Source organism: Aethalodelphis obliquidens, unplaced genomic scaffold (genome assembly GCF_003676395.1).
Source record: "Aethalodelphis obliquidens isolate GAN/ISIS:26980383/991018 unplaced genomic scaffold, ASM367639v1 scaffold47, whole genome shotgun sequence".
In the NCBI taxonomy this organism is placed as follows: domain Eukaryota; kingdom Metazoa; phylum Chordata; class Mammalia; order Artiodactyla; family Delphinidae; genus Aethalodelphis; species Aethalodelphis obliquidens.
Genome location: NW_020837991.1, coordinates 4,344,457 through 4,365,479, shown reverse-complemented (window position 1 = coordinate 4,365,479; position 21,023 = coordinate 4,344,457). Strand labels below are relative to the sequence as shown.

The following is a 21,023-nucleotide window of genomic DNA, read 5'->3' as shown; positions in this document are numbered from 1 at the left end:
GGGCCGCCCTTTGCTCTTTGCTTGGTTTTAACTTGTTCGAGCAGAGCTCCTGCGAACTCTTACGGCCTGGGCATCAGTTTACACAGACCGTTATTAAACGCTCCCTCCCCTAAGGCTGGGGAAAAGGGGGTGGTCTGTGATTAGACTGCCAGAGAAATAAAGCGATTATTATTTTTTCTTCACATCAGATTAATTAAGCGTTCTTTGAGATCAAAAAGTTTTAAGGTCAACCCCACTTCCAAGCATGGCCAAAAAAAAAAAAAAGAAAAGAAAAGCCCACTGGGATATTTTAAATTATTTCCCTCCTTAAAAATTACTATAGAGAGTTTACGGAAGAACGCTAATTTGCCCTTTTTGTATTTTAAAAACACTTCTTTGTGATTTCAAGTTATACAATTATAATTCAATCGCAAAATGAGAACAAAAATGTTAGATGACCTTGCAGTAGTTCACAGTATTGTAAAATGACCACATTATTATTTTAGCCCAAGTTTCCATAATGAAAACTATGCTGTCTCTATTGACGGATTTTATGGGTCGCAATTTTATCCGAGTACGCAGTACACATTGGAAGTGCTAGTGAGAAGTATGGGGAGGGGTGAGGGACTTTTCTTTGAACATTTGGCTTTTTTTTTTTTCTGGTCTCCCACAAGGACTGGTCCTGTTGCACAATGCTTAGAGAAATGAACACACCTCCACGCGAAGGTGAGAAGAAAGAGGACTTTGCCAATATAGGTTTAGATCTCAGTGCCAAGCTGCAGAAGGGAAGCCCCCGCCCACAAAGAGGGAGGGGCCCTTGGCATGGGAGGGGCCCTTGGCATGGGAGGGGCAAGAAATGTGTCATCTGGTTTCAGGAAGGGAGCCCAGATTCTGAGCTGGCAATTCAACAACTTACTCTGAAAACTGAGAACATTATTTAAAGATTTCATAACAGTTTCTACTCCTGCATCTAAACGTTAAAAAAAAAAAGTCTACGAAGTATTGTTACTTTTTGATTAGTAGTTTGTACCTTTACAACTCTGTTAAATGTACATTTCATTTAAATATTTGTAAGTACGTAAGTGAAACAAAGAAGACCAGACTTATTCCGTTTCTAGAATTTGATTAATAAATACTTAGCAACTCTTATTTATAAGGCACTATAGCTGCAAGGGACTCAAAGAATGAGATATTAAACCTGCCTTTAAGGAGCTCATAACCCACAAGAAGAATAAAACAGTACACAAACACACACCAGGTTAGCATAAGTGCCAGAAAACTGGGAGAGAATATGATTGGAATTTGTGGGCAGGGCGATCACATCCACTTATAAGGTAGGAAGGGATGGTGCAGGAGAGAGACCTCCTGAAAGAAGGAGACTTTTAGGCAAGGTTTGAAGAGAGGGCTCAGATTCAAGAGGCAGAGTATGAAGAATGGCACAATCACCTTGTTCCTAGAGATTTTTTGAAGTATTTCTGAGGGTTACTGCTCCTCAGGAGCAAAGAAATCATTAAAGAACCATATATGCAAAAGGCAATTCAGTCCATTCTAGACAAGGAACTGTTCAAAATAGATTTACGTATATAATGGTTTAAAACACAGCTAGTTCTCTATTAGGGAAAAGGATATAAAGAAAGATAAGGAGGAAGAACGATTTCATGGTACATAGACACAGGTTTTCACGGAGCACCCCTGCTCTCATGTCTCCTAAAGCTAGTTTCAAAATTGTGGATACAAATAAAGTTATCCATTCTTGATATTTGCCTCAAGCTCAGTGAAAGAAAGCAAGAGGCTATTTTAGAGTCCCAGTACATTGGTATAAATTACCAATCAGAAATTCTGCAATAGAACAGGATACTGTTTTGCGGCTAACTATTATTAGTGGAAAACATACTTGAACCCAGACATAGACTAAATCATTCAGATTGGGAGAATTTTTTGTGTGCTAATCAAAAATAATTGTAAAAGTAACTGTTACCTTGGTCTATCCAACTTTCTTCTAATGAATATTGCTTTATTTATTTTTTTTTAAAAAAGGTTATTTAAAACAAATGAGTCTCATAGCTGTGGGGAACTCTAGTGGGGAGGAAATAAAGGATGGAATGTTATAACAATCTTAAACATAAGTAAAAAATAACTGAAAAAAATTTTTTCCAGAATAGGAAAATACCATCCATGTGTTTGTTCCTTTCCCCCCCCCTCGCCCCAGTAAGCAAGAGAAACAGAAATGAGACTCCAACTTCAAGTACACAGAACAGCACCATCTGTCCAAGTATGACCTGAAACCAGACTTTGTACAGATGTTTTCCCTCAAGAAAACCAGTCTGTTGGCAGTACATAGGGAAACAATGAGCTGCCTTTACCCAACAAAAAAGGAAAATAAGATTGCCCTCTGAAAGTCAGACAAATAAACACACAAATTATTAGTCATCTGTGGACGTAAAACCAAGAGATGGTATTTAACATCTCTCAAAACTCTAATCAAGGCGACCTCAGACACATCTCAGGATGCAGAACTGGAATATGGGCGCTGTTAGGTAAGCAAAGTTCAATGAAGTATTCTTGGAATAGAACAGGGATGATCAAACTGGATCTCTGAAAAGATAACTACCGTACAAGACATTCTAGAAAGCAAGGTTCTGAATTCCAAAACCCAAAGTTGCTGGTCATGGTGGGGTAGGAATAATTTACCAAGCTTGCTCCCGTCTGGGTGAAATATCTCTCACCCATGCTCGCTTCCTGTGCTCGGATTCCTTGCCCACTGTCTGCTTTCATTTTTCATTTGAAGAATCAATGATGTTTTTTAAAAACGAATTAATGGTGTGATCTTGTTTCTTCCCCAGACCCGTTAGTAAAAAGACAGAACAGCAAGAAAATAAGACAAAGTTATTCCAGAACTGAGTTCTCAAATCCTCCTTCCTGTGAATAAGAAGGTGCTATTTAAGCCACTGCTGACACCCGGCCACAACAATCCCTGTTAGTTCAGGCAAAGAGGAAAAACTTCCTACAAAGGTATGTGGGGGGACTTCCCTGGTGGTCCAGTGGTTAGGACTTGGGGCTTTCACTGCCACGGCCCGGGTTCAGTCCCTGGTCAGGGAACTGAGATCCCGCAAGCCGTGTACTTCGGCCAAAAAAAAAAAAAAAAGAGAGAGAAAGCTATGTGGGAATTCTCCAGTGGGGTTCATCAACCGCTGCCAGACACGTGGGTAATATGTGTAGTAGTATTGTTGAATACATGTGCTTACATGTAAATACACGCGTTAAATACAGGCCAAATACATATTTAGTAGACACGTATCAAGCATCAGGCACTATCCTAGGCACTTCTGCACCCCTTAATCCACCTCATTCTCACAACTACCCTGTGACATGGGCACATTAGCCTCATTTCATATGAGGAAACAGGCTTCAGAGACTTGCTCAAAAGCGTTGACTTAGTAGGACCAGAGTTAACACTGGAATCCAAATCGGCTTTGGAGTTTCCTTTCACTGCACCTGCTTTGTGTGTAAGTGAAGAGAATCGGGAGTAGGCCAGCGCTGGTTGCGTTAGCAGGGCACATGCTTCGTGGCTTTCACCATTTCTCACATCCTAATGCTGTAGATAGATAACACAGAATGAGACTTTGTAGTACCTCCTGAAAGGAAGGCAGGAGGCTCCTTGCTTGTCTCCAGAAGGCCTCAGGAGGACGTGAGTGGTGTTCACTCACTCTCCTTTCCTTTGTAGAGCCACCCCTCCCCGTGTCAAAGCTGCCCTGCTTGAAAGTGCTTGGTCCAAGTGGTTTTGTTCTCGGAGAGACAGCAGTGAGCAGTCTTGAAGCAGGATCTTATCTCCCTACCCAGAGACTGAACCTGAGTAGCCTGGATGAAAAGCAGGAATCCTGATTCAAGGAAGCAAAACTGGGCACAAAGTTTATTATTAGAGACACAGCACCACATGTGGCAGAGCACACAGAGACACGGTATGTTTATTTAAGACAAAAGCAAGGCAGAAATACACACCCAGAGAAGAGTGTGTGTGTCCCGAATGAGAAGCCTGCCAGAGAGGTGATGCAGTTCTTCCTGGTCTTTGTTCTCTTCTGGTCAATTAGCCCGCTTCTTTTCCCACATCCGAGCTGTCTTTAGGGCCCTCCGCACAATATGCGTGCACATCTTTTTGCCAAGATGGATTCCGGCGTGGAGGCTTACGGGGAGGTTGACAACACCTACTGTGGGATGGCGCTCCCTCCCCTTTTGACCCCAGAGGAGCCTCCCTGCACATGTGCAGTCGGGGAGGTCTCCTTGACCTCAGGAGTCATAGATGTGGTCCCCCGAGCTCTTTACTCCAGCAGAGCTCAGCTTCTGCTATTAACTTTGTCCTTGGCGTGTTTAGTGAAAATAGAGCTCCAATTTACTCTGTTTGACGAGCTCCCCAGCTGCTCAGCCCAGGGGGGCCCATCTATCTCCTACCTCAGTTTGGATGGGGCTGGCTGCAGGGGGAGTCCCTGACTCCAGGGTGGCCAGAGCCCTCCAGGGAGTTTGCTAGAGCAATCGGTGCAGACACTGCCTTCTTTAGGGACTGCAATCTGTCACCCCCTGTGAGCCAGCTGTCACACACAGAGGCACCCAACTGGGGCTTTGCAGACAAAGGCGGGAGAGCCCTGACACCCTCATTTGAGACACTGGAGCCCAGCTTCCCAGAAGGGACCTATCATCCCCTTCCTAACTTCTCAGGTAGGTGAGTTGGCACTTTTTTCCCCTTTACAAAGTGGCGTTTACCTGGTGAATTCATCATGGCTCAGGGTGCGGTCCTCAGTCTCACAGATTCAGAGGTTCCGTTCCGTCAGAGCCTCATGAAGGAGAATACCTGATTGACAGGAATGGGAACTTTCAATATGATTAAATTCTGAGTAACTTAAATGATGAATTTACAATAAGAGAGCGAACTCTCAATGTATCAAACGTTTAAATTGACCTTACCAGCCTGTTTTCTCCCTGTAGACATCCATCGAAAATGAAAGCATCAGCAGGTTGCCTGGTGTCCCTCGTGGACCTGTAACCTTCTACCCCTCGACAGGGCTTGTTTATACAACAGCTCCCTAGCCTGAGTCTAGGACTATAAACCCCTTGAGGGCTGGGACTGTGTCCCCCTCGTGGTTGGATTCCCCCAAGCCGAAGACAGAGCTAATACATAGGGTGACACTCAAAAACGTCCAATCAAATTTCTGTTCCAGCAGCAAAATAAAGACATCCCATCACCGCTTCTACACCACCTGCTTATCAAATGGAAACATTTCCTGCAATGGTAAAACATGACTTTGACATTAGCCAGACGACTTCCCAGCAGTCAGATGAATCTGTGACCCCGCTGCCCACTGAACAAGATTGTGGTAGAGACCACCAAGGCCTCGGGGCTTCCTTCTGTCATCCTCTAGGATGGCCTTTCCATTGCCTCAGTCCTGAAGGCTCTGCAGACTTGTTCCTCTCTGCTCTGCGTGGGTCCTGATGCCTCACACGAGCCACGGCACACAGGACGCAGGTACTTTGTATATTAACATTTTGTTGTCCAACAAATGGATTCCCGACAACAAATAGGAAACAGAGGCTCCCATAAGTTAAGTAGCTTGCAAGCTTCATATTATTGGCTTCTAAATTGCCTAGAATAGCTCGTTCAAGGCTTGCTTTCTACTGTGTTTTAAGAGCATCAACTTTTCCCTTAACTTGAGAAGCGCAGAGGATATGGCCAAGGATGGGGTTTCACTTTAGGATTCTTTTCTTGGACGGGTCACTTAAATCCTGACACTCACATTCCCTGTTTGAAAGTACAATAGCAATAACAATACGAATATCTGATTTGTGTACAATACTTTATAGTTTGCAGCATGTTACTTCCAGTTGACCCGTTCAACAACCCTTTGGCTAGACAGATCAGTGATTGATTCCTAGAGATTACTGGAGTGATTTGCCCAAAGTCATCTGGCAGGCAAGGGCCCAGGACATTTCTAGTTTCGACTCCCAGCCGCATGCTCTCTCCACCTTCTTGCCCTGCCTCTTTCCTTACATGCACTGATAGCAATCATAGTTAGGTCTGGAAATATATGATGTATTCCATCCACCACAGAATTCGATGAGGCTACAATGAATTTGTTGTGATCTGTGATTGTTGAGCTCCTCCTGTGTGAAGATCACTAGGCTAGAAGCTGTGGGAAATACCAGGAAAAGTTGACTAAAATGTGCACTCATCCACCTGGACACCAGTTCCCACGTGCTTTATCCATTGAGCTATAATTTCAAATTGACTCTTTTTTTTTTTTTTTTTTTTTTTTGTGGTACGCGGGCCTCTCACTGTTGTGGCCTCTCGCGTTGCGGAGCACAGGCTCCGGACGCGCAGGCTCAGCGGCCATGGCTCAAGGGCCCAGCCGCTCCGCGGCATGTGGGATCTTCCCGGACCGGGGCACGAACCCGTGTCCCCTGCATCGGCAGGCAGACTCCCAACCACTGGGCCACCAGGGAAGACCTCAAATGGACTCTTTTTGATGCACAGTTTTATGAGTCTAGACAAACACATGCAGTTGTGTAACTGTCGCCACAGTGCAGACATCAAATCACTTCATCACCCCCCAAAATTCCCTTATGCTCCTTTATAGTCAACCCCAGCTACTCCCTTTTCCAAAATATCCTATCTGTGGAACCATACAGGAGGCAGCCTTCTGAGTCAGGCTTCTTCCCCTTAGCATAATGCATTTAGGATTTACGTGCTGTTTCCTTACCAGTGGTTTGTTCCTTTTTATTTCTGAGTAGTATTCCATTATAGGGATAGCTTGTTCATCCTCTGATCAATGAAGGACACTTAAGTTGTTTCCAGTTTGGGGCGATTATGAATAAAGTCCCTCTAAACATTCATGAACATGGTTTTGTGTGAACGAGCACATAGGAATGAGAAGGCTGGCTTTGCAGTCCATTTTTATGCCCTCAACACTGTTTTGCCCTTTTTAGGACTGATTTTATCATGCACTTGTCTTATCTTAGTCAATGGTTTGTCAGCATAGAGCTGGGTTACATGGATTCCCAGCGAAGCGAGGTACAGCTGGAAGATCCCAGAATAGGGCTTCTCCTTCTGCTTGTACTATTCCTCCTTCTGGGCCTCTCTGCACCATCCCTCACCCCACAGGCAGTGTCTGGCTTCTTCTCTGCCTGTTAAATTGTTACCGACCAGGGTTCTTGGGCTCCTTAATAAATAGAAATTGATAAGAGGCCAGGCAAGAAATCCAGGCCAGGCTTTACCGGGGCCCCTGCTGCAGGGGTTGGAAACGAGAACAACCAACAGGTTCCCTTGCTTGCTCCCTCCCCGACCAGGGGTGTGGGGTGTGGGGAGTGAACTGGTTCCTTATATGGGCTGAGGGTAGGGGTGGGTCCAGGGGTCAGCGGGAGGGGTAGCTTAGGTGGTTTGCCCACCCCTTTGGTGGTGGTGTGTGCAGCGGGCATGTGCAGTGCCCTGCTTTTGCTCCCGACCCCCTGCTTTTGCGACCGGATCCTCAGAAGTGGCAGTTGGGATTTTTGGTCTTTTTGTACCTTGTTGTCCATAATTTGCCCCAACTGCACATGCATGCAGTTATTTTTAGTTCCTTATGGATTCTTTGTATTTTGTTGCTCAAGATGTCTGTCCAGGTGCTAGCACTGCAGCAAAGGGTCCTGGGTCCCAAGTCCCAGCTTGTCTCAGAATCACTCTCCATCGCAAGTTTCATTCCTCAGCAAAGTTCCATCTGGCCACCTCACCCCACAGAACATTTCCTCTCTTTCCATCCCACTCTCCGTTTGTCTTCTACCATCATATCCTGCCTGTGACATAATTAGATTGGGCTCTGTCATTTACTGTGGGGTCTACAGTTGCACAATTGTGATCCCCACTTTACAGACGTGGAAACTGAGGCCCAGTAAGGCTAAGCAATTAAGAACAAGGTAACATTTTCCAATCATCCACCACCATATTCCATAAGGTCTCCAGCAACATTTTATTGTCCCCTCCTCTTCAGAGGAGAAAACTGAGGCTCAGAGAGGAGATATTACTTGTCCAGGTCACACAACTGGGACTAGAACCGAGTTTTATCTGGCTTCAAACTCCGACCTGTGTGGTGTGAATCTGGGCTCGGCACCACACAGCACGATGCAACACTGCACTAGGTCTTAGAATGGAGGTGGCATGGCTCAGGGACTCTGGGCAGCACAGCTCATCTCTGAGCTTCCTCCTGACCTGCAGAGAGCATACAAAGGCTGACTGACATCCGGGCAAGGGCGCAGGAGTGCCCGGTGTCTGGTGTAGGAGGCAGCATCCCGCCATCCCTGCCCTTCCCTCCCCACGTGCCCATGGACAGGGCTTCCAGAGGAGCCAAGCAGTGACCAGGAGACCTCGGGGTCTTCCATGTGTTGGAGCTCCCGGGACAGGGGTGCCTGATGGAAATAGGAGGAGAAGCAGACATTCCGGCTGACTCTCAACTCAGTTATCCTCTGGGGCTCAGGCCTGCGGTTCCCACCATTGCTTTGTTGGTATTTTACTTACCATCCTTTTTAAAGATCCAGAGTCCTCCACCTAGAATAAGAATTGGTATTTCTCCATAAAGTCACCCTAGCTCCATGGAGGCCTTGTTAGGCCAATGGGAAGAACTGTTTAGGTTCCCACTGTCCATGAAAATCTTCTCAGCATTCAGAGTAGGGCCCAAAGTAAGAGGAATGTAGGCACTGAAATGCACACTGACCAGTATTCAGCATGCAACAGCTTACTGAAAATTAAACTGTTCTCCTTTGAACTGTGGAAGGAAAAGTGTTAAAATAATAATAATTACCATCTATTGAGCCTTTACTGCATGTCAGGCATTATACAGAACTCTTTACACAGTGTCTCAATTAATTCTCATAAAAATCCCTATTTTATAAATGAAGAAACTGCCCCAGAGGTTCCATAACGTGAGGGCAAAGCCTGGGGAGTAAATGGTCTCTGAAAAATGCCCTAGCATTTTGTGAAGCAATATTGTGTGGCTGGAGAAGAAACAGTACTGCATTTCTTTGCGCCCAACATATTAATTTCCTAGCAAACGCTTTACCTTGGACTCCCCAGCCCTCTGGAGAAGAGGCAGAGACAGTGGCAGGACCTACCTCAGATGGCAGAGAATGTTGCCAGTGTTCAGCAATGGCGGCTGATGAAAAAGCAGAGAGGCAGGCCACACAGTGAATGTGCCACTGTCTCAGGGTGGGAGGTGGACATGGTATTGGAATGGTCAGTGGTAGTGTGGAGAAAGTTCAATCTTCTACCCACCGAGCCCTCACTGCTCCCCTTCTTTTCTAGGGCTCTCTCCCCTTGCTGGCTGCTCCCAGGCAGAGGGGAACTACCAAGAAAAAGCCTTTGGAGACAACCAAACATGTTCAAATCCTGAGTCTCTAGTTACCAGCTATATGATCTGACAACTTAGTCAACCTCTCTAAGCCCCAGTTTCCTCATCTGAACAATGGAGATGATAATAATCAGGTGCCTGGTAAAAGGCATCCATTAAAAAATGATTTCATATTTAATGAAGAAAGACTAAAGCTTTCTCCCTAATCAAAAACAAGACAAGGATGTCTGCTCTCGCCACCTCTATTCAACATTGCACTGGAGGTTCTAGCCAGGGCAATTGGACAAGAAAAAGAAATAAAAAGGCATCCACACTGGAAAGAAAGAAGTAACACTATCTCTGCTTGCAAATGACATGATCTTATGTATAATAGAAAAGTTAAGAAATTCACACATACACAAACAACTATTTGAGCTAATAAATGAGTTCAGCAAAACTGTAGGGCACAAGGTCAGTATACAAAATGGTTGTATTTCTATATAAAAGCAATGAAATATCCAAAAATGAAATTAAGAAAACAATTCTACTTATAATAGCATCATAAAGAATAAAATACTTAAGAATAAATTTAACAAAAGAAGTACAAGACTTGGACACTGAAAACTGTAAAACATTCTTGAACGATATTTTAGAAGACTTAAATAAATGGAAAAACATCCATATATATGATTTGGAAAGACAATATTATTAAGATAACAATAATCCCCAAATTAATCTACTGATTTTGATAGTCCCTATCAAAATCTCAGCTGCCATTTTTTGCAGATATTGATGAGCTAAAGCTAAACTTTGTGTGGAAATGCAAGAATAGCCAAAACAATTTTGAAAAAGAAGAACAAAGTTGGAGGACTCATACTTCCTCATTTCAAAACTTACATAATCAGGATTACTATGTAATCAAGATGATGTGTTACTGGAATAATAATAGACATCTACATTAATGGAACGGAATTTAGAGTCCAGAAATAAACCCATACATCTAGAGTCAATTTGCTTTTTTTTATAAGAGTGCCCATACAGTTAAATGGGGAACAAACAGTCTTTTCAAGAAATGGTGCTCAGACAACTGGATATCCACGTGCAAAAGAATGTTACACTCCTACTTCAAAAATCAACTCAAAATAGACCAAACATCTAAAATGTAAAGCCAAACTATAAAATGCTTAGAAGGAAACCTAAGGGGTAAATGTTCATGGTCTTGGATTTGGCAATGGTTTCTTAGACAGGACACCAAAGCACAAACAACAAAAGGAAAAGTAAGTTGTAGTTCATCAGAATTAAAAACTTTCATGTTTCAAAGGACACTATCAAGAATGTGAAATGAAAAGCAACCATACTCCAATAAAAATTAATTTTTAAAAGTAAATAAAGTTAATTAATTAAATTTAAAAAAAAAAAGAATGTGAAATGACAACCCAGATTTCCAGTTTCCAATCTGGCAGGTAAGGAGCTCAGAAGTCATTGCTCCCATACTAACAACAATAAAAAAGCTTAACAAACTGAAAAAAATTTTTTTCTTAGATCCAGCAGAGGACTGAGGTCACAGGCAAACTTCTGTCCCATAAATTGGTGAAACCAACAGATGGATACAGTGAATCACAGCTTACCAAAGATGAAGCCCAAGAGCACAACCTCTGTGGGAACCAGTACCAGGGAAACTTGAACCGTAATTGATGAATTGTTGGAGGCTCGATCTGGAAGAGCTTGTAAAAATACCAGGGGTTTCAGCCTTAGGGAGGACCCACACTTTCCTGAGTTTCACCTCCAGGAGCTCTACCAGGTTCTTTCAATGAAGATCAGAGAAAAATCCCCCCATACTGCCAGAAGGGGGAGAGAAAATACACCAAATGACTCTGTTCTTAACAAGACTTTCAAGAGAAACTATTTTACCAGAGCCTGACTGAGGTTTTACTAGAGCCCAGCCAAGCTCAAGGAAGGGAAATACCCAACTGCAGCCCCACTCTGGGCTTCCTGTCCTATATAAGTGGGGGGAAAGCTGAGAAGCACTTCAGAAGGTCACAGAACAGGGGCGTGGTCTCACTAAAAGACTAGACCTAATCATAAGATTAGAGAATCCCCTTCCCCAAATCTTACCAGCACATGGATAGGTTTCCTGTGTGATAGAGGAGACAAACCCAAGAAAACCAGGGGAAATTTAACCTCTGACACTTACAGCTACAAAAATAGTAAACACAGGGCTTCCCTGGTGGCGCAGTGGTTGAGAGTCCGCCTGCCGATGCAGGGGACACAGGTTCGTGCCCAGGTCCAGGAAGATCCCACATGCCGTGGAGCGGCTGGGCCCGTGAGCCATGGCCGCTGAGCCTGCGCATCCGGAGCCTGTGCTCCGCAACGGGAAAGGCCGCAACAGTGAGAGGCCTGCGTACCACTAAAAAAAAAAAAAAAAAAAAAATAGTAAACACAGCCTAAATCTTGGCCAGATAAAAATAAAGCCTCACACTGATGGCCTATTTACCTCAGTTCCTCTCACCCAGTATATCATGTTAGACTTTCAACAAAAAATTACAAGGCATCCTAAAAAGCAGCACTTTGAAGAGACAGAGCAAGCATCAGAACCAGACTCAGACATGGCAGAGATGTGGGTATTATCAGACTATGATAATAACTATGATTAATATGATAAGTCTGTATATAGTCTGTATTATCAGACTATGATAATAACTATGATTAATATGATAAGTGAAAAAAGTAGACAACATGAAAGAATAGGTGGACAATGTAAGCAGAGAGGTGGAAACACTAAGAAAGAACTGAAAGGAAATGCTAGAAATACAAAACACACTATAAAGAAATGAAGAATGCCTTTGACAGGCTTATCAATAGACTGGACACAACCCAGGAAAGAATCAGTGAACTTGAGGAAACGACAACAGAAATTTCTAAGATTGAAATACAAAGAGAAATAAGAATGAAAAAGACAACAGAATACCCAAGAACAATGGGTATTACATATGTATAATAGTGATACAAAAAAAAAGAAGAAAGGAACAAAATAAATATTTGAAGTAATAATGACAGAACTTTCCAAAAGTAATGACAGACACCAAACTACTCATCCAAAAGCTCAGAAAATACCAAGCAGTACAAACACCAAAAAAAAAAAAATCCAATACCTAGACATATCATATTTGAACTGCAGGAAATCAAAGACAAACAGAAAAGCTTGAAAGAAGCCAAAGGAAAAACATACCTTACCTATTGAGGATCAAGTATAATAATTACATCAGACTTCTCTTCAGAAAACATACAAGCAAAAAGGGGTGGTGTAAAATATTTTAAGGTGTTGGGGAAAACCCCACCAACCTAAAATTCTGTACCCAGAAAAATTATCCTTAAAAAGTGAAAGAGAGGGATTTCCGTGGTGGCCCAGTGGTTAAGACTCTGTGCTTCCACTGCAGGGGCACAGTTTCAATCCCTAGTCAGGAAATTAAGATCCTGCATGTTACACAATGTGGCCAAAAAAAAAAAGTGAAGGAGAAATAAAAACTTTCTAAACAAATAAAAATGAGGAAATGTGTCACCATTTGACCTATTTTGCAAGAAATGTTACACAAAATTCTTCAGAAAGAAAGAAAATAATGTAGGTCAAAAATTTGGAGCTATATAAAGAAAGGAAAAGCTTAGAGAAAGAATAAATGAAGATAAAGTCTCTTATTTTTATTATTATTAATTGACCTAATAGATAACAGTTTTGTTTTTTTTTAAATAGCTACAAAGTATCCAGTGATGATAGATTATGGATCAGTGAAACAAATGACAGCAATGTTATAAGGGACAGAAGGGAAGATTTAGGAATACTTGGTTATAAGGTACTTGCATGACCTGTGAATTAGTATACTGTTATTTGAAAAAAGACTTGAATTAGTTGTAAATGAATATTGCAATCACTTAAAAAAGCAAACAAAGAAGTATTATTGATATGCTGAGAGGAGAGAAAATAAAATTCTATAAAATGTTCAATTAAAACCAGAAAAGGCAGAAAAAGAGTGAAAAACAAGAGAAACAAAGAATAAAGGCAAGGAATACAAAACAGTAAACAAATATGGTAAGATATCAATCCAACCATATCAATAATCACTTTAAATATCAATGGTCTACACTTAGAGGGGTGGGATAAGGAGGGTGGGAGGGAGGCAGACGCAAGAAGGAAGAGTTATAGGGATATATGTATATGTATGGCTGATTCACTTTGTTATACACACCATTGTAAAGCAATTATACTCCAATAAAGATGTTAAAACAAATGAAAGAAAAAAAAACAATTGAATACCTACAACATAAAAATATATATACATCAATGGTCTAAATACAACACTTAGAAGACAGAAACTGTCAAAGTGGATGAAAAAACAAGACCCAACTATACGTTTTCTCCAAGAAACTCACTTTAAATATAGATATATTGGAAAAATGAGATGGAGAAAGATACACCATGCTTACACTTTTTAAAAAAGCTGGAGTAGTTATATTAATTTCAGACAAAATGGACTTCAGAATAAGGAAAAATTATTAGGAATAGAGAGGGGCATTAGGTAATAATAAAGATGTCATTCTCTAAGAAGACAAAATGATACTTACTGTGTCTGTGCCTAACAACAGTGTCAAAACACGTGAGGAAAAAACTGATAGAAATGCAAGGAGAAACAGATGCATTGATTATCATAGTTGGAGCTTTCAACACCCTTTTATCAGGAATTGACAGATCCAGCAGCCAGAAAATCAGTATTATATAGTTAAAATGAACAGTACCATCAATCAAACTGGATCTAATTGACATCTATCTATGATTTCATTGAACAACAACAGAATACACATTTTTCTCAAGCTCACACAGAACGTTCACCAAGATAGACCATATTCTTTTTTTTTCCCCCTGACTACACACAGTAAAATTTCCAGTATTATTTTCAACAATAACAACAAAGTGGAATTTAAAAAAATTTTTTATACAGCACGTTCTTATTAGTTATCTATTTTATACATATTAGTGTATATATGGATAGACCACATTCTTGGCAGTAAAATACACCTTAACAAATTTAAAAGAATAGAAATATGCTATCAGACCACAACAGAATTAAATTAGAAATCATTAACAGAAAAATATCTAGAAAACCCTAAGATAATTGGAGATTAAACAAAACACTTCTAAATAATTCATGAATCAAAGAAGTCTCAAGATAAATTTTAAAACATTTCAAACTAAATGAAAATAAAAATACAACTTATCAAAATTTGTGGGATGTAATGAAAGTGGTGCTTAATGGGAAATGTATAGCATTGAATTCATATATTAGAAAAGAAAGAAGATTTAAAATAGATAATCTAGTTTCCACCTTAGCAAATTAGAAAACAAGAGCACATTAAATCCAAGGGAAGCAGAAGAAAAGAAATAATAAAAACCAGAGCAGAAATCAATGCAATTGAAAACAGGAAATCAAAAGATAAAATGAATAAAACCAAGAGCTGACTTTTTGAAAAGATCAATAAAAATTATGAACCTCTAGCCATGTTAACTAATAAGCAGAAAGAAGACAGATCTTACTAACATCAGAAATAGAAGAGGAGCCATGGACATCAAAAAGATTAAAAAGCAGTATTATGAATAAATCTATGCCCATAAGTTTGATAACCTGGATGAAATGGACCAATTCCTTGAAAGACACAATCTACCAAAACTCACACAAGGAAAAACAGACAATTTAAAGAGGCCTATATCAAAGAATTAGAATCAGGGACTTCCCTGGTGGCACAGTAGTTAAGAACCCGCCTGCCAATTCAGGGGACAGGGGTTTGAGCCCTGGTCCGGGAAGACCCCACATGCCATGGAGCAACTAAGCCCGTGTGCCACAACTACTGAGCCTGTGCTCTAGAGCCTGCGAGCCACAACTACTGAGTCCACATGCCACAACTACCGAAGCCCTCGAACCTAGAGCCTGTACTCTGCAACAAGAGAAGCCACTGAAATGAGAAGCCCGCACACCTCAACGAAGAGCAGTCCCCACTCACCACAACTAGGAAAAGCCCAAGTGCAGCAACAAAGACCCAATGCAGCCAAAAAGTAATTAATTAATTTTTTAAAAATAATTAAAATCAATAATTAATAACCTTCCAAAACAGAAAGCCCCAGGCCATGATAGGTTCACTGGTGTGTTCTACCAAACATTAAGGAAGAAATTATAATACCAATTATTTACAATCTCTTCCAAAAAAGAAAACCAGAGGGAATACTTCTTAATTCATTCTGTGAGGCCAGCATTATCTTATTATCAAAACCGGAAAAAGTCATTGCAAGAAAGGAAAACTAAAGATATTTTTAAATATCTCTCATGAACATGAATGCAAGAACTCTTAACAAAATATTAGCAAATTGAATCCAACAAGGTATAAAAAGAATTACCACAATCAAGTGGGAATGATTCCAGGTATGCAAGCCTAGTTCAATATTTGAAAATCAATTAGGGTAACAGACTAAAGAAGAAAAATCATATGATCACATCAATAGATGCATAAAAAGCATTTGACAAACTCCAGTACCCAGTCACGATAAAATCTCAACAAACTGGAATAGAGGGGAACTTCCTCAACTGGATAAAGAACATCTACCAAAAAACCTACAGCTAACATCATACATAATGAGGAGAAAATAGGTGCTTTCCTGCTAAGAACAAGAATAAGGGAAGGATGTCCACTCTCACCACTCCTGTTCAACATCATACTGGGAGTCCTAGCTAATGCAATAAGGTAAAAAATACAGGAGGGGGCTGGATAAAAGATACACAGATTGGGAAAAAAGAAATAAAACTTTCTTTGTTTGCAGATGACATGATTGCCCATGTGGAAAATCCCAAAGGATCAACAAAAAAAGTCCTGGAATGAATAAGTGATTATAGTAAGGTTGAAGGATACAAGGTTAATATATAAAAGTCAATTGTTTTCTTATACACTAGCAATGAACAATTGGAATTTGAAATTTAAAACACAACAACATTTACTTTAGCATTCCTCAAAATGAAATATGAGGTATACATCTAATAAAATATGTACAAGATCTACATGAGGAAAACTACAAAATTCTGATAAAAGAAATCAAAGAAGATCTACATAAATGGAGAGATAATCCATTACATAGATAGGAAGACCTAATATTGCCAATATTCCAGATCTTCCCAAGTTGATCTATAGATTCAACACAATTTCAATCAAAAACCCAACAAGTTATTTTGCAGCTATTGACAAACTGATTCTAAAGTTTTATGGAAAGGCAATAGACCCAGAATAGCCAACGAAATATTGAAGGACAAAGTCGGAGGAGTGACACTATCCAACTTCAGGACTTATATAAAGCTACTATAATCAAGATAGTGTGGTATTGGCGAGAGAAAAGACAAATATTTTAATGGAACAGAATAGAGAGCCTATAAATAGATCCACACAAATATCAGTCATTGATCTTTGACAGAGGAACAAAGGCAATGAAATGGAGAAAGTCTTTCAACAAATGGTACTGGAACAAAGAACAAGAAATTATTAACAATAATTTTTCAAAAGGCCCTTCCACATGGAAATTAAATAACCTCCTATAAAACTCCTTGAGCAAAAGGAAAAATACAAACCAAAATAACAATATTTATTTTAAAAATTTATAATGAAAACTACATATCATAATCTGTAGAATTTAGCTAAAGCGTGATCAGAGGAAAATTTGTAGCTTAAACATTTTTGTCAATAAAAATGAAAGCATTTCAGTTCTCAGCTCAAAAAGCTAAGAAAGGAGAAAGGAAATAATAAAAATGAAAGCAGAAATTCATGAGCTGAGGAATCAAAAAACAATAGCTCCGAGTAGTAAATCAAAATCCTATTTCTTTGGGAAATTCCTAGCGGTCCAGTGGTTAAGACTCCATGTTGTCACTGCCAAGAGCATGGGTTCAATCTCTGGTTGGGGGGCTTCCCTGGTGGCGCAGTGTTTGGGGGTCCGCCTGCCGATGCATGGGATGCGGGTTCGTGCCCCGGTCCGGGAGGATCCCATGTGCCATGGAGCAGCTGGGCCCGTGGGCCATGGCCGCTGGGCCTGCGCGTCCGAAGCCTGTGCTCCGCAACGGGAGAGGCCACGGCAGTGAGAGGCCCGTGTACCGCAAAACAAAACAAAATGAACAAACAAACAAACAAAATCCTTGGTTGGGGAACCAAGATCCCACAGACCACACAGTGCATCCAAAAAAAAAAAAAAAGGAAACCCTAGTTCTTTGGAAAAGAATTAACAAAATAGACTGCTACCTATATTTACTCAAGAAATAAAGCACAAATATAAAAAATAAGAAATATTAAATGAGGAAATACCCATTGAAACAGAAGATATTTTTAAAATCCTAAGGGACCATTTCTCAGGCTTCTATGAAAATATTGAAAACCTGTACAAAGTGGATTACTTCCTATGAAAATATATTTCATCACATACAGATGGCCAACAGGCACATGAAAAGATGCACAACATTGCTAATTATTAGAGAAATGCAAATCAAAACTACAATGAGGTACCACCTCACATCAGTCAGAATGGGCATCATTAAACTGATACTACGTATAAAACAGATAACTAATGAGAACCTACTGTATAGCTCAGGGAACTCTACTCCGTGCTCTGCAGTGACCTAAATGGGAAGGAAATCCGAAAAAGAGGGGACATATGTATATGTATAGTTGATTCACTTTGCCATACAGTAGAAACTAACACAACATTGTAAAGCAACTATACTCCAATAAAAATTAATTTTAAAAATCTAGAAATAACAAATGCGGGGGAGGGTGTGGAGAAAAGGGAACCCTCCTACATTGTTGGTGAGAATGTAAATTGGTGCAGCCACTATGGAAAACAGTAGGTAAGTTCCCTAAAAAACTAATAGTAGAACTTGCATACAATCCAGCAATCCCACTCCCAGGCATATATCTGGACAAGACTATAATTTGAAAAGATACATGCACCCCAATGTTCATAGCAGCACTATTCACAATAGCCAAGAGACAGAAGCAACCTAAGTGTCTATCAACAGATGAATAGATAAAGAAGATGTGGTACATATATACAATAGAATATTACTCAGCCTTAAAAAAGAATGAAATAATGCCATTTGCAGCAACACGGATGCATAGAGATTATCATACTAAGTGAAGTTAAGTCAGAAAGAGAAAGACAAATATCACACGATATCTCTTATATGTGAAATCTAAAATATGACACAAAGCAACTTATCTACAAAACAGAAACAGATTCTCAGACATAGAGAACAGACTTGTGGTTGCCAAGGGCCGGGGGCGAGGGAGGGATGCACTGGGAGTTTGGGATTAGCAGATGCAAACTATTATGTACAGAATGGATAAACAGCAAGGTCCTACTGTATAGTACAGGGAACTATATTCAATATCCTGTGATAAACCATGATGGAAAAGAATATGAAAAAGAATGTGTATATATGTGTGTTTGTGTGTAACTGAATCACTTTGTTGTACAGCAGAAATTAACACAACATTGTAAATCAAATATACTTCAATAAAATAAATTTAAAAAAAATAAAATACAGTTCATCAAAATTGACCCCATTAGAGACAGCCAGTTTAAACAGACTAAGTTCCGTAGAAGAAATAGAGAAACTTATCAAGGAATTTCCATATAAAAAAGGACAAAGGCCTAAGGTTTCACCAAAATTTCTTTGAAGATTTCAAAGACCAGATAGTCATAGTGCTTCACAACTTTTTCCAGAGCTTTGAAAATGAAGGAAAACTTCTTAACTCTTCTTATAAAGGAGAAATAATACAAAAACCTGATAAAGAAAAAGAAAATTACAAATATCACTCATGAATATTCATGAAAACGTCTACATAAAATACTAACGAACAGAATCAAACACCACACTATAAAAATGATACAACATATCCAAGTGGGATTTATTCAGGAATACAAGGTTGATTAAATATTAATAAATTAACTAACACACTCTACGTATAGATTTAAGGAGAAAAATCTCTTTATTTCCACAGATGCTGAAAAGCCTTTGGCAAAAATCATTACTGATTCCTGTTAAAAACACTCAAGAAAATAGAAATTGATGGATATTTTTTAACATGTGAATACACACATGTGCACACGTACACACACACACACACACACACACCTTTGTACTTAAAGCCAGCATTTCATTTAATGGGGAAATAGAACTTTCCAGTAAGATCAGGAACAAGGTAAGTTTGCCCACTGCCTCCACTACTATTCAACATTATACTAGAGGTATTAGCCAATTACACAAGATAATCAATTACAGGCATGAGATTTGGAAAAGAAAAGTAAAACTATCTCTATTTGCAAATGATATTAATGTACACAGAAAACTCTAGGGAATCAATGATGAAGCTAACATTTCGGGCTTCCCTGGTGGCACAGTGGTTGAGAATCCGCCTGCCAATGCAGGGGACACGGGTTTGTGCCCCGGTCTGGGAGGATCCCACATGCCGCAGAGCGGCTGGGCCCGTGAGCCATGGTCGCTGGGCCTGCGCGTCCAGAGTCTGTGCTCTGCAACGGGAGGGGCCGCAACAGTGAGAGGCCCGCGTACCACACACAAAAAACAAAAAAAAACAAAAAAACTCTAACATTTCAATAAAGTAGCAGGCTGTAAAATTATCATATAGAAATCAACAGCCTTCGACTATACAAACAATGACCGGTAAGAGTATATAATAGAGAAAATCCCATCTATGTGACAACAGAGAAGATAAATTACTTAGGAATAAATATAATAAGAAATCTAAAAACATATACATGAGGAAAACTTTAGCAAAACAAAAGTAGCTTTGAACAAATGGAAAGACATTTCTTGTTCTTGTGTAAAATAACTCAATATTATAAAAATGTCAGGTCTCCCTAAGTTAATTTATAAATTGAATGCAATCCAATAAAAATAACAATGATTTTTTTATTTACTTTTTAAAAAATTGAAGTATAGTTGATTTACAACATTGTGTTAATTTCTGCTGTAGAGCAAAGTGACTCAGTTATATATATATATATATATATATACACACACATTCTTTTTTATATTCTTTTCCATTATGGTTTATCCCAGGACATTGAACATAGTTCCCTATGCTATACAGTAGGACCTTTTTTTCCATCCATCCTACATGTAATAATTTGCACCTACTAACCTCAAACTCCCAATCAATCCCTCCCCCATCCCCCTCGCCCTAGGTAACCACAAGTCTATTCTCTATGTCTGTGAGTCTGTTTCTGCTTCACAGATAAGTTCACTGTGTCATACTTTAGATTCCACATATAAGTGATATCATATGGTATTTGTCTTTCTCTTTCCAACTTACTTCACTTAGTATGATAATCTCTACTTGTATCCATGTTGCTGCAAATGGCATTATTTCATTCTTTTTCATGGCTGAGTAGTATTCCATTGTATATATGTACCACATCTTCTTTATCCATTCATCTGTCGATGGACACTTAGGTTGTTTCCATGTCTTGGCTAACAATAAGATTTTTTAATGGAGCAAGTTGGTGCTAGATTTCATATGGAAAAACAAACATGCAATCCAAGAATAGCAAGGAAAACTCTAAAAGGAAAAGATATAAGGTGACTAGCCCTACAAGACATCAAAACATAC

The 21,023-nt window shown here is 39.9% G+C and overlaps 2 long non-coding RNA genes across 2 annotated transcripts; one reads left to right on the top strand and one right to left on the bottom strand.

The window, feature by feature from the left end:
• The first annotated feature begins 112 nt into the window (after positions 1 to 112).
• On the top strand, positions 113 to 9,696 carry LOC113607299 (uncharacterized). The gene is made up of 3 exons (XR_003427867.1): positions 113 to 705; positions 2,823 to 2,991; positions 9,296 to 9,696. It is a non-coding gene; the product is annotated as an uncharacterized LOC113607299 (long non-coding RNA).
• On the bottom strand, positions 3,927 to 6,312 carry LOC113607300 (uncharacterized). Its single transcript, XR_003427868.1, has 2 exons — positions 4,936 to 6,312; positions 3,927 to 4,822 (listed from the first exon to the last, which is right to left on the bottom strand). It is a non-coding gene; the product is annotated as an uncharacterized LOC113607300 (long non-coding RNA).
• Positions 9,697 to 21,023: the final 11,327 nt, after the last annotated feature.